Source organism: Pan troglodytes, chromosome 18 (genome assembly GCF_028858775.2).
Source record: "Pan troglodytes isolate AG18354 chromosome 18, NHGRI_mPanTro3-v2.0_pri, whole genome shotgun sequence".
NCBI classification, from domain to species: domain Eukaryota; kingdom Metazoa; phylum Chordata; class Mammalia; order Primates; family Hominidae; genus Pan; species Pan troglodytes.
Genome location: NC_072416.2, coordinates 49351502 through 49363676, shown reverse-complemented (window position 1 = coordinate 49363676; position 12175 = coordinate 49351502). Strand labels below are relative to the sequence as shown.

The 12175-nt window shown below is 42.6% G+C and overlaps 1 long non-coding RNA gene across 1 annotated transcript in view; it reads left to right on the top strand.

Annotated features, from left to right (window-relative positions):
- Positions 1-7701, top strand: part of LOC134808815 (uncharacterized) — a 137436-nt gene extending 129735 nt beyond the window's left edge. The window contains exon 3 of the long non-coding RNA XR_010152618.1: positions 6654-7701. This is a non-coding gene — a long non-coding RNA (uncharacterized LOC134808815). The remainder of the gene's footprint in view (positions 1-6653) is intronic.
- The last annotated feature ends 4474 nt before the right edge of the window (positions 7702-12175 follow it).

The following is a 12175-nucleotide window of genomic DNA, read 5'->3' as shown; positions in this document are numbered from 1 at the left end:
GTCTTTATAGGCACAGGATGGGGCAGAGTAGGGCCATGTGTGGCTTAGGAAAAGGCAACATTTAAGCGGGAAAACAGGGATATAAGTTCTCACTGTGGGCCTCAGTCTCAGGCCTTTGGCTCAAAGGTGGGGCTTCAGCGGGGACCTGCCCCTGTCTGCCCAGAATTTCTCTGCCTCCTCTCCCTATCACCATGATTGTGCCACTGCACTCCAGCCTGGGTGACAGAGTGAGACCCTGTCTCAAAATAAATAAATAAATACATACATACATAAATAGCAATTAAAATTAAATTAAATTAAGCAAAATGTGTGTATTTTCTCTTGTATATTATCTGTCTGTTGTTGTTTAATTCACAGGCCCCCAGTAATTGAACCTAAGAGTGTAGGGGGCAAATTTGTCCTCCCCTACACTAACAAGCTCCCAGGTGATCCTGATACTTCTTATCCAAGAATCACACTTTGAGAAGCTATAACATGTACCCTGATGTGGATCACATTATCCAAGGAATAAGGAGCTGCCTGGGTAACTCCTCACTCTCCCACATTTGGTGCCTAGAAAGACCCAGGACCAAGGAAAGAAAGAGCCCACAGAAGTCTATTGTGCAGAAAAGTCCCACACCAGTCTCAAGGTACAAAGATCTAATATAGGAGGTCAAAACTAAGGAACCAATCACTGGAGCCACTCTCAAAAAGCAAGTGCAAAACCCCAGTTCATTACTCTAGAGGGTGACAGACTGGTGAAGTGTTTTGGAAACATGTTAGATGCCAAAATAAGGATGTTTAGCCTGGAGAGGAGAAGGTTAGTGTGTTGGGTTGCCAAATTTAGCAAATAAAAATATGGGACACTCAGTTAAATTTGAATTTCAGATAAACAATGAATACTTTTAGTATAAATATGTCTTGTGCAACATTTGGAATATACTTACACTAAAATGTTGGATTTTTTTTTTTTTTTTTTTTTGAGACAGAGTTGCTCTGTCGCCCAGACTAGAGTGAAGTGGTGCAATCTTGGTTCACTGCAACCTCCGCCTCCTGGGTTCAAGTGATTATCCTTCCTCAGCCTCCCTAGTAGCTGGGAATATGGGCACACACTGCCACACCCAGCTAATTTTTGTATTTTTAGCAGAGATGGGGTTTGATCATGTTGGTAATTCTGGTCTTCAACTCCTGACCTCAGGTGATCCACCAACCTCTGCCTCCCAAAGTGCTAGGATTACAGGTGTGAGCCACTATGCCCAGCCAGATTTTTTTTAAATCTGAAATTCAAATTTAACTGGGTGCCCTATATTTTATCGGGCAACCCTACTTATGTGGGATGTGGGATACCTTCAACTCCTTGAAGGATTGGCATGAAGCAGTCCTCAACTGGGTACAGTGATCAACTGGGAAGCTTTAGAAACAATACTGGGGCCTGGGTCCCACCTGCAGAAATTGTGATAGAAGTGGTCTGGGTTTCACTCTGTCACTGGGGTGTTCAGAAACTCTGCAGGTAATTTGAAGGTTCAACCAAGGTTGATGACTACTGTATTCAACTGACTTAATTCAGAGTTGCATGGTAGTGTTTGAGTCATTGAGGAGCCACTAGAGACAGGGAAAATTTGGGTCTTCATGTGAACTGTCAAACAAGAAAAGTCAGCTTCACTCAAGAGGTAATGTGTCTCCTGTCTGAAGTGTGTGAGTAGTAGCTTGATGATTTCTTAAGGGGTTTTTCTGTTTTTTTGGTTTTTTGTTTTCCTGTGGGAACTCAAGATTAGAGCGGGGTAGGGAGGTGACTGTTGGAAGGGTGGGGGAGGATTGAAGAGAAGGGTAGGATGAAGTGATTACCATGACATTTCCATCTCTGAAATCCCAGGACTGGTTTAGTGACTACATTAAAAAATAAATGAGTCATAGAATGATACACAAAGATAAGCAAAAGAAAAACAAATGAGTGCATGCAAAAGAAAAAGGGACATTTGTGTAAGGCCTGTAGTCTAGTTAATTGTACTATGCCGACACATTTTCTGGTTTTGGTAATGCACACTAATTACCTGAGATGTCATCTTTAGGGGAAGCTGAGTAATGGGTACACAGGACCTCATTGTACCATGTTGGTAAGCCTACAACTATTTCAAGGTAAAAAGCTTAAAATAAATTAATTCATCACATCGCATTGAACCATTGCTTTTCCAGGAGGCCTCAGCAATGGATGATAGCAGGATTGGTCTAACAGTGGGCAAGAGCTTCCCACTGGGGAGGTGTGGAATCTGTGTGTATTCCTCTCACTCACCGCCCAAGTGGGGACAGCCTCTTCTCCAGGATTCTCCTGGTATCCAGGCAGATGGGGGAACCGCAGCCCTTCCTGAGTGTATGTTTACAAACAGAAACAGGGCCAGTTGGCCGGACTGAAAATAAAGCAACCGGAGCTTTTGAAGGGGTCCGAGTTCCTATCCTAGAAGGGGGAATAAGTCACCATGTTCCAGATTTAATTAGCAATACAATGAACTAATAATAAAAATGAAGACCAATCCTGAGTCAAGATGAGGTAACGGCAGTGAACTGCAGTGACTCTGTTTGTGGGTGTGGAGCGTGCGTGTGTGTGTGTGTGTATGTGTGTATTTTTAGATAGTGACTTATTCTGCATGTGGTAATTAGGGCCCCAAGGGGGATGCGAATCTTTTTTCCAGGGTTGGCAAGTGGAGGGAGGAGGCAGCTAAAATTCCCACACATCTGGGGCAAACAGATCCTGCACTCCAATTTCCTGTCGGCGCCACTGGTTTCTTGCGGAATTACTTGCTAAGTAAATGACTGTTATAAGACTATGAAGATTCGGTCAATCAAATTAACCCCTTTTGTCCATTGCCTCCCTCCCCCCGCCCCCACCACAACGGTTCCCTTCATTTGCCTAAACTCGGCGGCTTTTGAAAATGTGTTCAAGCTTGAAGGCCCAGCCTTCCTCACATTGGCCAAGTGTAACCTGAGAGAGAACCCGGAGGCCCCCAATTGTTTTGCTAATCAAGATTATTGCTCCATTGAGATGTGGACGCACAGCCTGGCTGACAAAATTTGTCAGTTTCCCATGAAATAGTTCTGTCAGTTTAGCCCGGGTGCTGGCAACTATTAACATATAAATGAAGTTTCTCTCTGCTCGGCCCCCACCTTCCCTACCCCTCAGCCACCCATCCTAATGGAGGCAGAAAATATAAACACCGCCCCCCCACCCCCAGCTCCCAAACTCTCTGTGTGCTTAAATCAAACCAGCTTCTTTTCTCCGGTGCCTGGAAATCCTGTGGGCCGTGGGGGCTCCAGGGGGGCTGGGAGGAGCTCATTTGCACAAAACTACTTTTAAGACATGAAACTGCCAGGCCCGAGTCCCCCGCTGACAGCAACAGGCGACTGGCTGGGCCTGCTAGGGGACAAATGGCCGTCTGAATGCCAGGGCAGACCTCCAAGGCAGCCTTCCGGGACAAAGTGGCAACGTGGAACACGGGGTTTGAAAGAGTTATCTGGGCCCAGGGGTCAAACGCCCGCGATCTCTTGCTAGTTTGACCTGCCGGGTGGCAGGACTGGGAACAGGTGGGAGCCACTAGGAATGGCCAATCGCTGGCTTTTCTCACCCTGGATTCTGGGACAAATGTGGGGCTGGCTGGGCTATGGCCTGGGGTGAGCTCACCTGTCTTCATCTTAAAATGACGACTTCCTTTGCCACAGCCTGGCTTGGGCTCTTAGCTGAGCTAAAAGAAGAAAGGAGATCAAATTCTATCTTCTTGTTTCTCCTAGGATAGAGTTAGGGCTAAAAGTATTTGATATATTGTATTTATATTACTCATATAATAATATATGTGTATATGTATATAACCTGTGAAGCACTCCGGTAAAAATAAATTCACAATGCCAAAATGACATACATTACAGAAATAATCTCATTTTGGCACCGTAAATTTATTTTTACTGGAGTGCTTGATACATATACACACACGTATATGTATATACACACATATACATATTATATATACACATATATGTATACACATAAAATCTCAAGCACTGTGGTAAAGATAAATTAATATATGAATTTTATGTGTGTGTGTGTATGTGTGTGTGTGAGAGAATGTGCAAGTCAACACAAGTGAACAATATTAGCTATCTGGTGCTAAATTAGTTATCTGAAAGGAAAGTTCTGCCAGGAGCCTAGTGTGGTCAGAGAGGCACTCAAGATGATTCTGGTAATTGGTTCAATGGGCTTTGCAAGTTGGAGACTTCTGCCAGGGATCCTTCAATCATGTTTTGTTTCAGCTATGTGGTAAATTGATGCTTTCGTGGCCCCCAGAGACAGAGCCATGAATGAGCCTCCCCACCCCCACCTCCGAATTGCTTCTCTTTTCCAATCTTGTGTCTCTTGTAGCCTGATAGGAAAAGACACCTGGGGTAAAGGATCCCCCCAAGGACTTCCTAGTCAGAAAAGCCTTGGTTGAAATGTTTTCCTGAAGTCGGGCATCTAGCTCTTAGCCAGACTCTTCAGATTTGGTCTTGGAATCAAAGATTATTTTTAGTTTATTTGATGTGACTTTGAAACTTTCATCCTGAGAATGTAGAGGAATAATCTCCAGGTGTTTTCACCATGAAATCTGTAGAAATTAGCCTTTCAGTAAATACAATTTAATGGTTAAGCGCTGTGGAATCAGACTGTCTGGATTCCTAGCTGTGTGACGTTGGGCACTTATTTAACATCCCTGTGCCTTACTTTCTTCCTCAATAAAATAAGCAAAGGAGAGTGACCTTATTATTTTTAAGGGAAGAGGAATACACTGTATTATGTTTATAAAGTGCTTAGATAGTGTCTGCATTTAGTAAGTGCTTTGTGTTTGTCAAATAACACAGTAGGAAGAATTCAGTGTCATTTCTTTTATTCACTGATTTAGTTGATCATCACTTTATTTATGAACAGCAAGGAAATTTTCATTTCTGGGTAGTGATCCAAGTTTATTTTTAAAATAAATATATTTAAGTGAAATATAAAGTCAATTTCAAGAAAGATACTAAATAAATTATTGTGTGGGGGACTGTGAGTATGGTAAAACATAAAGATGGTAGTTAAATGCCTGAAGTTTGAAAAACACTGTTATATACATGATTATATTTGGGGAGAAATCTCAGGTGTGTATTCCAAAGAACTGAGGAATGCAATGTCATTCTTTAATTCTCTGTTAGCATTGTCCCATACTTTGAATTTTTATGTGAGACTTGGGATTAGGCTTTGTTATGTGACTGAATTGTATCCCCACAACCACCACCAAAATTCATTGTGTTGAAGCCTTAATCCCCAATATAACTGCATTTGGAGAAAGGGCCTTTAAGGAGATAATTAAGGTCAAATGAGGTCATCAGGGTAGAGCTCTGATCCAGTAGGACTGCTGTCCTTATAAGAAAAAGGAGAAAAATACCAGGAATATGAGCACACAGGGACTAGGCTATTCTAGGCAGCCATCTGCAACCCAAGAAGAGAGGCTTCAGGAGAAATCAACCCTGCAGACAGCTTGATCTTGGACTTCCAGCCCACAGAACTATGGGAAAATAAATTTCTGTGGTTTAATTCACCCAGAATGTGGTATTTTGTTATGGCAGACCTAGCAGAATAATACAGGCTTATATGGGCCAAAGGAAGAGATTTTGTCCGAGAGTTCTTTCTCTCTATAATTAGGAGTAATTTAAACTAAACAAAAACAAAACAAATGATTGTGTGTCAGAAATAACCACACAATTGCCAATCCTCTTCAATGAACTAAATGTTTGTCCCCCTCCCTCATTCATATGTTGAAACCCTAATCTCAACGTGATCGCATTTAAAGGTAATTAGAGAGATAATTAAATCATGAGAGGTAATTAGGTCACAAGGGTGGAGCCCACATGAATGGAATTAGTGCCCTTCTAAGAGAAGACTGGAGAGCTGCTAACTCTCCTTTCTCTATGTGTGGAAACTAGGAGAAGTTGACTGTCTGCAACCTGGAAGCAAGCCCTCACCAGAAGCTGACCATGCTTGCACCCTGGTCTCAAACTTCCAGCCTCCAAAACTGTGAGAATAAATATCTGTTGTTTGAAAGCCACCCAGAGTACCATAGTACTCTGTTACAGCAGCTCAAACTGACTGAGACCCTCTTTAACAATGACAATAAAACTAAGAATGGCTAAAATGTACTGAGTGCTGACTAGTTGGACACCGGCAGTGCCACACACACCACATAAATGATGTCACCTGATTGTCAAAACAGATCTAGGGAGGAAAATTCTAGAGACATGAAAACTGCAGCTTGGTTCTCAGGAAGGAAGTGCAGAAGTCGTCAGGTCTTTCTGCCCTTAAAATCAGAGCTCTCAACCCCCATGGCATTCTGCTGGCAAAATTCTCTAAACTAAAGAGGCTTCATGAGAGATGCTTAGCAGGAGCCAGGAGAGCAGCCTAATCCCACAGGGAGGACATGCAAGCCTGCTGGAAGGCTGAGGGGTTCAGGGAAGGCTGCTTCGGCCCTCCTTCGGGCCACACGTTCCCGACCTGGATTATTTCCTAAAATGGTTTCATTTTACAAATGAGCATGAGGCTCCGCTGGAAGCAGCCAACATTGGCAGAGATTAAATAATTAGCATTTCAAAGTGTTCATTTTCATTTTCCTCTTTGCCAGGGTGAGGACCACTACAGGACAAAAAAGAGCTCCTTTTTTCCAGTCTCAGCCCAGGAGGGATCTTCACAGAGAAAGCAAGCCCAGCCCATCCCCACAGCTGGCTCCCTGGTGCCCATTCTGAAAGGCTGCACCCATCCTGACCCGTCCCTACCCCAAGGACTGCCTGGTGAGGGACGGCTTACCAACACTGTGACTCAGTCCTTCCAACATGCCCAACAGGTCAATTCTGGGATATTCCTTACAGGAATTAATGAGAGCACATTGCCGGTAATGTTGGCATTAGTAGATTACATTTAAATTTAAAAATTCCTTTTATGGGGTTTAAGAATAGAGACAAGACACCCATGCAATAAAGAAAGGAGGAGACTTTGCCTGGTCTAATGGAGAAGCTGGAGCTGCATTGTTGGGTACAGTGGCCAGTGGCTACACCTGGCTTTTGAGCCCTTGCACAGTGGCAAGGACACATTGAGATGTGCCCTAGGTGCAAGATACACACAGGATTTCAAAGACTGAGTATGAAAAAAGAAGAAAAAATGTCTCATTAATATTTTTATATTGGTTGCATGTGGAAGTGATAACATTTTGGATATACAGTTGACCTTTGAACAGCATGGGTTTGAACTGCACAGGTCTGCTTATAAGTGAAATTTCTTCTGCCTCTGCCACCCCTGAGACAGCAAGACCAACCCTCCACTTCCTCCTCCTCCTCCTCAACCTGCTCAACATGAAGATGATGAAGATCAAGACCTTCATGATGATCTACTTCCACTTAATGAATAGTAAATATATTTTCTCTTCCTTGTGATTTTCTTAATAACATTTTCTTTCCTCTAGCTTATTTTGTTGTAAGGATACAGTGCTATATAATATTTATAACATACAAAATATGTGTTAACCAACTCTGCTATCAGTAAGGCTTCTGATCAACAGTATGCTAACATTTTTGGACAGTAGTTAAGTTTGGGCAGAGTCAAAAGTTATAGGCAGATTCTTGATTGTGTGGGGTATTGGCATCCCTAATCTCTGCACTGTTCAAGGGTAAACTGCATTCGCTGAAATAAAGCATATTCTTAAAATGAACTCCACCTGTTTGTTTCTGCTTTTGTAAATGTAGGTACTCTAAAGGCCTTTCCCATTTCTCTAAATCTTTCTCCCTCATTCATCACCTTATTTTACTTGTCACCATCTGAAATCCTGTTCTTCATGTATCTGTTTGCTCTTAGGTTTCTGTTTCTCCTTCTGAAATATAAGGTCCCTGAAGGCAGGGGCTCTGTCTGCCTATCTAACTGGCTGCTTTACTTCCAGTATGCAGGGCCAGGCACAAGTTATACACTCAATAGGAGTTTTTTAGATTGCATGAAGGAGGGAAAGGAGCTTAGGTAGAAGTTCCTATTCTAAAGCACCTCTGGGCACCAAGTAGAATGGACCATTTTATTGCTTGCACTTGAGGCCACCATATGCAAAAACCTTTCACTGACCCTATGGCATTTTAGGGCACTTGTATGATTACCTGTCAATCTCCTTCTACTGGACACTAAGCTCCTTGATAGCAAGAATCTTATTATAGTTACTTTTTTATTCCCAGGCACATAGGAAGAATCCAGTAAATGTCTAATAAATAAAGCAACCATTGAAACTTTACCATAGAAGTCTAAAATGATGTAACTTTCTCAGTAAGAGAGCATTCTAGCCTCAGTTAAGTAATGTTGGTTTTCTTTCTCCCCTCTCTGTCTGATCATCTTAATGGTCCTTCTTTTCATGACAAGAAAACAGCTGAATTTCACCAGTAAGATACGGGTTTGGCGCGCCAGCTGGATGTGATAACACAATAACCCAAATTACTGTTTATATGGTGCTTTATATTTGGCTAGGTGCTTTCATGTACTCTATCATGTCATTTGGCCCTCAAAACTACTTTGTGAAGTGGGAGGAGCAGAGATTAGAATTGCAATTTACAAATGAAGAAACAGGATTACAGACATTGCCCAGAGACACTGGGAGAGCTAAACTCTAAGCCCAGGGCCTTAGATTCCTCCTTCAGTGTTTTTTCTGGGTTCTTCTGACTAGAATCCAATAGACCACTCACTCTCTAACAAGCGTAAGGCAGCAAAGTTTCTTCCTCTTAGCCCACCTCTGCCCAAAAGGCTTCAATGACTTCCTGTGATTTGTAAGATACAATCCAAACTACTTCTCCCAGCAAGGAAAGCTTTCTGCAGTCTTATCTTTCTAGTCTTATTTTTGGATAGTAAACCCTTCCAACTCAGAGTCATGCACCCAGGTACATATAAACCTTCAGATATCAGCTTTCTTGGGCATGCCTTGGACTTCCACACCAGCAGTCATTACAGCAAATAAAGAATTTAATAAACACAGAGCTAGCTTAGCAGTAAACAGGAGTTTATTACTCAAATCAGCCTCCCCAGTAGCTCAGAGGCTAGGGTTTTTAAGGATAATTTGGCACGCAGGGGGATGCTGATTGGTTGGGGATGAAATTGCAGAGGTGTGGAAAATGGTCCTCCTGCGCTGAGTCTGCCTCTGGTTGGGGACCGCAAGACTGGTTGAGTCATGAGTCAAGGTCCAGGTGGAGTTGGTTACGAGAACACAAAAGTCTGCAAAACACCTCGAAAGACCAATCTGAGATTCTACAATAGTGATGTTATCTATAGGAGCAACTGGGGAGGTCAGAAACCTCGTGACCCTGGCCACATGACCCCCAAGCCCCAAGGAATTATGGAAAAGCAAACCAGGGACTAATGGCTGGTTATCATTTAACTATGCCTATATTTTTAGCAGAATTTAGGCTCCTCCCATAATTCTAATCTCATGGCCTTCTTTAGTTTTACAAAGATAACTTCTGTCCCTGAGCAAGGAGGGGGTTAGTTTTAGGGAGGGACTGTTATCACCCCTGCTTCAAAGTTAAACTATAAACTAAATTTCTCCCATGGTATGCCCAGGAACAAGTGAGGACAGCCAACCTGTGAGGCTAGAAGCAAGGTAGACTCAGCCATGCTCGACTTCTCTCATGTCATAATCTTTGCAAAGGCAGTTTCAGTGCCTCATTGATACTTTGATGGTCCATCTCCAAATCACCTGCTCACCATCTCACTTACAGGCATTTATTTTATCTGTAGTGAGCATTTGTGGTGATATATGCTAGTAGCACTACATGTATTCACATCTCTAAGGAGGAGCTTCCAATTTCCTACAAGACCCCAGTCACTGTCAAGGCTGCATAATTCAGGGGTGGATACTTCACTTAAGTGTATCCATTCACAATGTTTGAACAGAAAAAGAGTCTCTGTAACAGCTGCCTCAGGAAACGTGACAATGAGGAGCCAAAGTCAGTGAATGAGGAAGAAGCCACACAAAGGTATAAGGGATGGAAATGCCTCGTTAGTTTCAAATCTGTGGCTCCAGCAGTTTTTTCAGCAAAGCTGCTGAGCTGTGCTTCCAGAGTGTATTAAATAAGACACAGGCTTGGCTATCATAACATACAAATCCTAGAGCTCTGACCAACTAGTGGATTGGTTCCCCTTCAAATAAGTGTTCTTCCTGGTCCAATCAGCTGTGGCAGGAGCATCTGGTATGCGGGCTGTGTTTATGTTAAAGAAGATTAGGATGGCTCCTTGGTACCTGTCTGTTTCTAGGGCTGGTGTGTGCAATGCATCTTAGCTTTGAATGCCAAAGCCTCTCTGTACTCTATGTTCTACTTGGGTTCAAATCTCAGCTCCACTGCTGTCTAACTGTGCGATGCTGAGAAAGTTACTTAGCCCTTCTGCATCTCAGTCTTCTCCTCTTTCAAGCCAAGATAGTAATAATTGCCACATTGGATTATTGAGAGAATAAGTAAGATAACGCATGGAGCATGTTTAGAACAGTGTCTAATGCACAATCAGCTCTCAATACACATTGGATAGTGATTACTGTCACCACTCCCTCAGCCATGGCTCTTTTGTGCTGAAGTTGCTCAGCAGAGGTCACCTGCCTTGCTTTTTCATTTTGTAAGCATAACAGTCTCCCTCTGAGACCTCTTCTTGGGATCTCGCTTCTCTTTTTGTAAAACCCTCTTTGCACTCTGCAGGGTGCTGTGTTTATAAGTCCTCCGTATATATTCTTTACCTAATCATTCCCATTGTCAGGAATCTTTCAATGGCAAGTATCGTAATACATTATTCGAATTTGCTTGATCAATAAAAACATTTTCTGTCTTTGTAACAAAGAGTCCATATTTGAGACTCGTTCATATGAGATTTGATTTGCCAGCTCAATCTCAGCTTCAAGAACTTAGTTTCTGTTTTTTCTGTCCTACTTTCTTGGGTGTCAGTTTAATCCTAAGGATGGTGGGAAAGAAAAAAATTATTGCAAAACTAGTTAAAGGAGTAAAGAAGACTTTATTCACGAGTATTGTAGTAGTGGGGAGAGATCAGGCTCAAATTTGAGTACAACAAGGACAAGTGGGGATTTATAGCCAAGGAACAGGATGAGGGTGTCAGTGGATTGGAAATTACTAAGAGGAGAGATATCAGGGGTAGGGGATTCTTGCTAAACTGGCCTAACAAGATTCTTGCTAATTGCAGGAAAGTGAGGGTTGAGAAACTTGATATCAAGTGTGATGCCATATCAAGGGTGGGAAGTAATTTAGCAGGATTCTTACCAAAACTCGGCTGGGCAGGCCAAAGACAAGCCAGGGGTCAAGGTCAAGGCCTAGGTGAAAAGAGAGCTCAGAGGAGCTTGACTAAAGTTGGGTCACAGGGAGTCTTTGTAAGTGGCTCCTCTTGTGGTTTAAAATGGCTGCTGGCACCTCCTTAGTCCATGCGTTCTTTAATCAAAGCCAGCAGCAAAACCAGGAATAACTTTGTCCTTAATTCCCAGGAAAAAGTCCAAAGAATCACTTATATCAGATCAGCTTATTCACGTGTGACCCTCTGGACCAGGAGGTTGGCTGTGCTGGTTTGTTTAGCATTGTCACTTGATCCACTCCTACAGCCAGGAAAGGAAGTGATAGCATCTAAGTTGTGAAGCTCCCAAACAAAAATTGGGCCCAGGCTCATCCCTAAATATGTGGGGATCCCAGGAAAGAATATAAATAGAAGCCCACCCTCCATATGTATGAAGATTTTTAAGTTATCAATCAAGCTAACGAACAGTTTAATAAAATATGTTCTACCTGCCCTGGGTTGCCAGATTAAAAAGACTTCCTAAATTTTTAGTTGCTTAATCTGGCAACCCCACTTCTACCTTGAAAAATGCCTTCATAGTTACAACACATTGAAGAATAAGGGTGAAGCTGCCTGTGAGTCCCTCTGATGTCACCCAGGAGAGCACAAAGAGAAGCAGGGAAGGGGTTCTCCTTGTTCGTGGGAATAATATTTTATTATTCCAAAACCTACCACATCCTTCCTATCTGGGAAGATGTGTGTAATTTGTCTTTTATGTTACCTAAAAGCTTCCATCGCTGAGTTCTTCCTGCTCTCCACAGCACTGTCTTTCTCTGACTTCAACAGTGGGACACCCTCAGATCT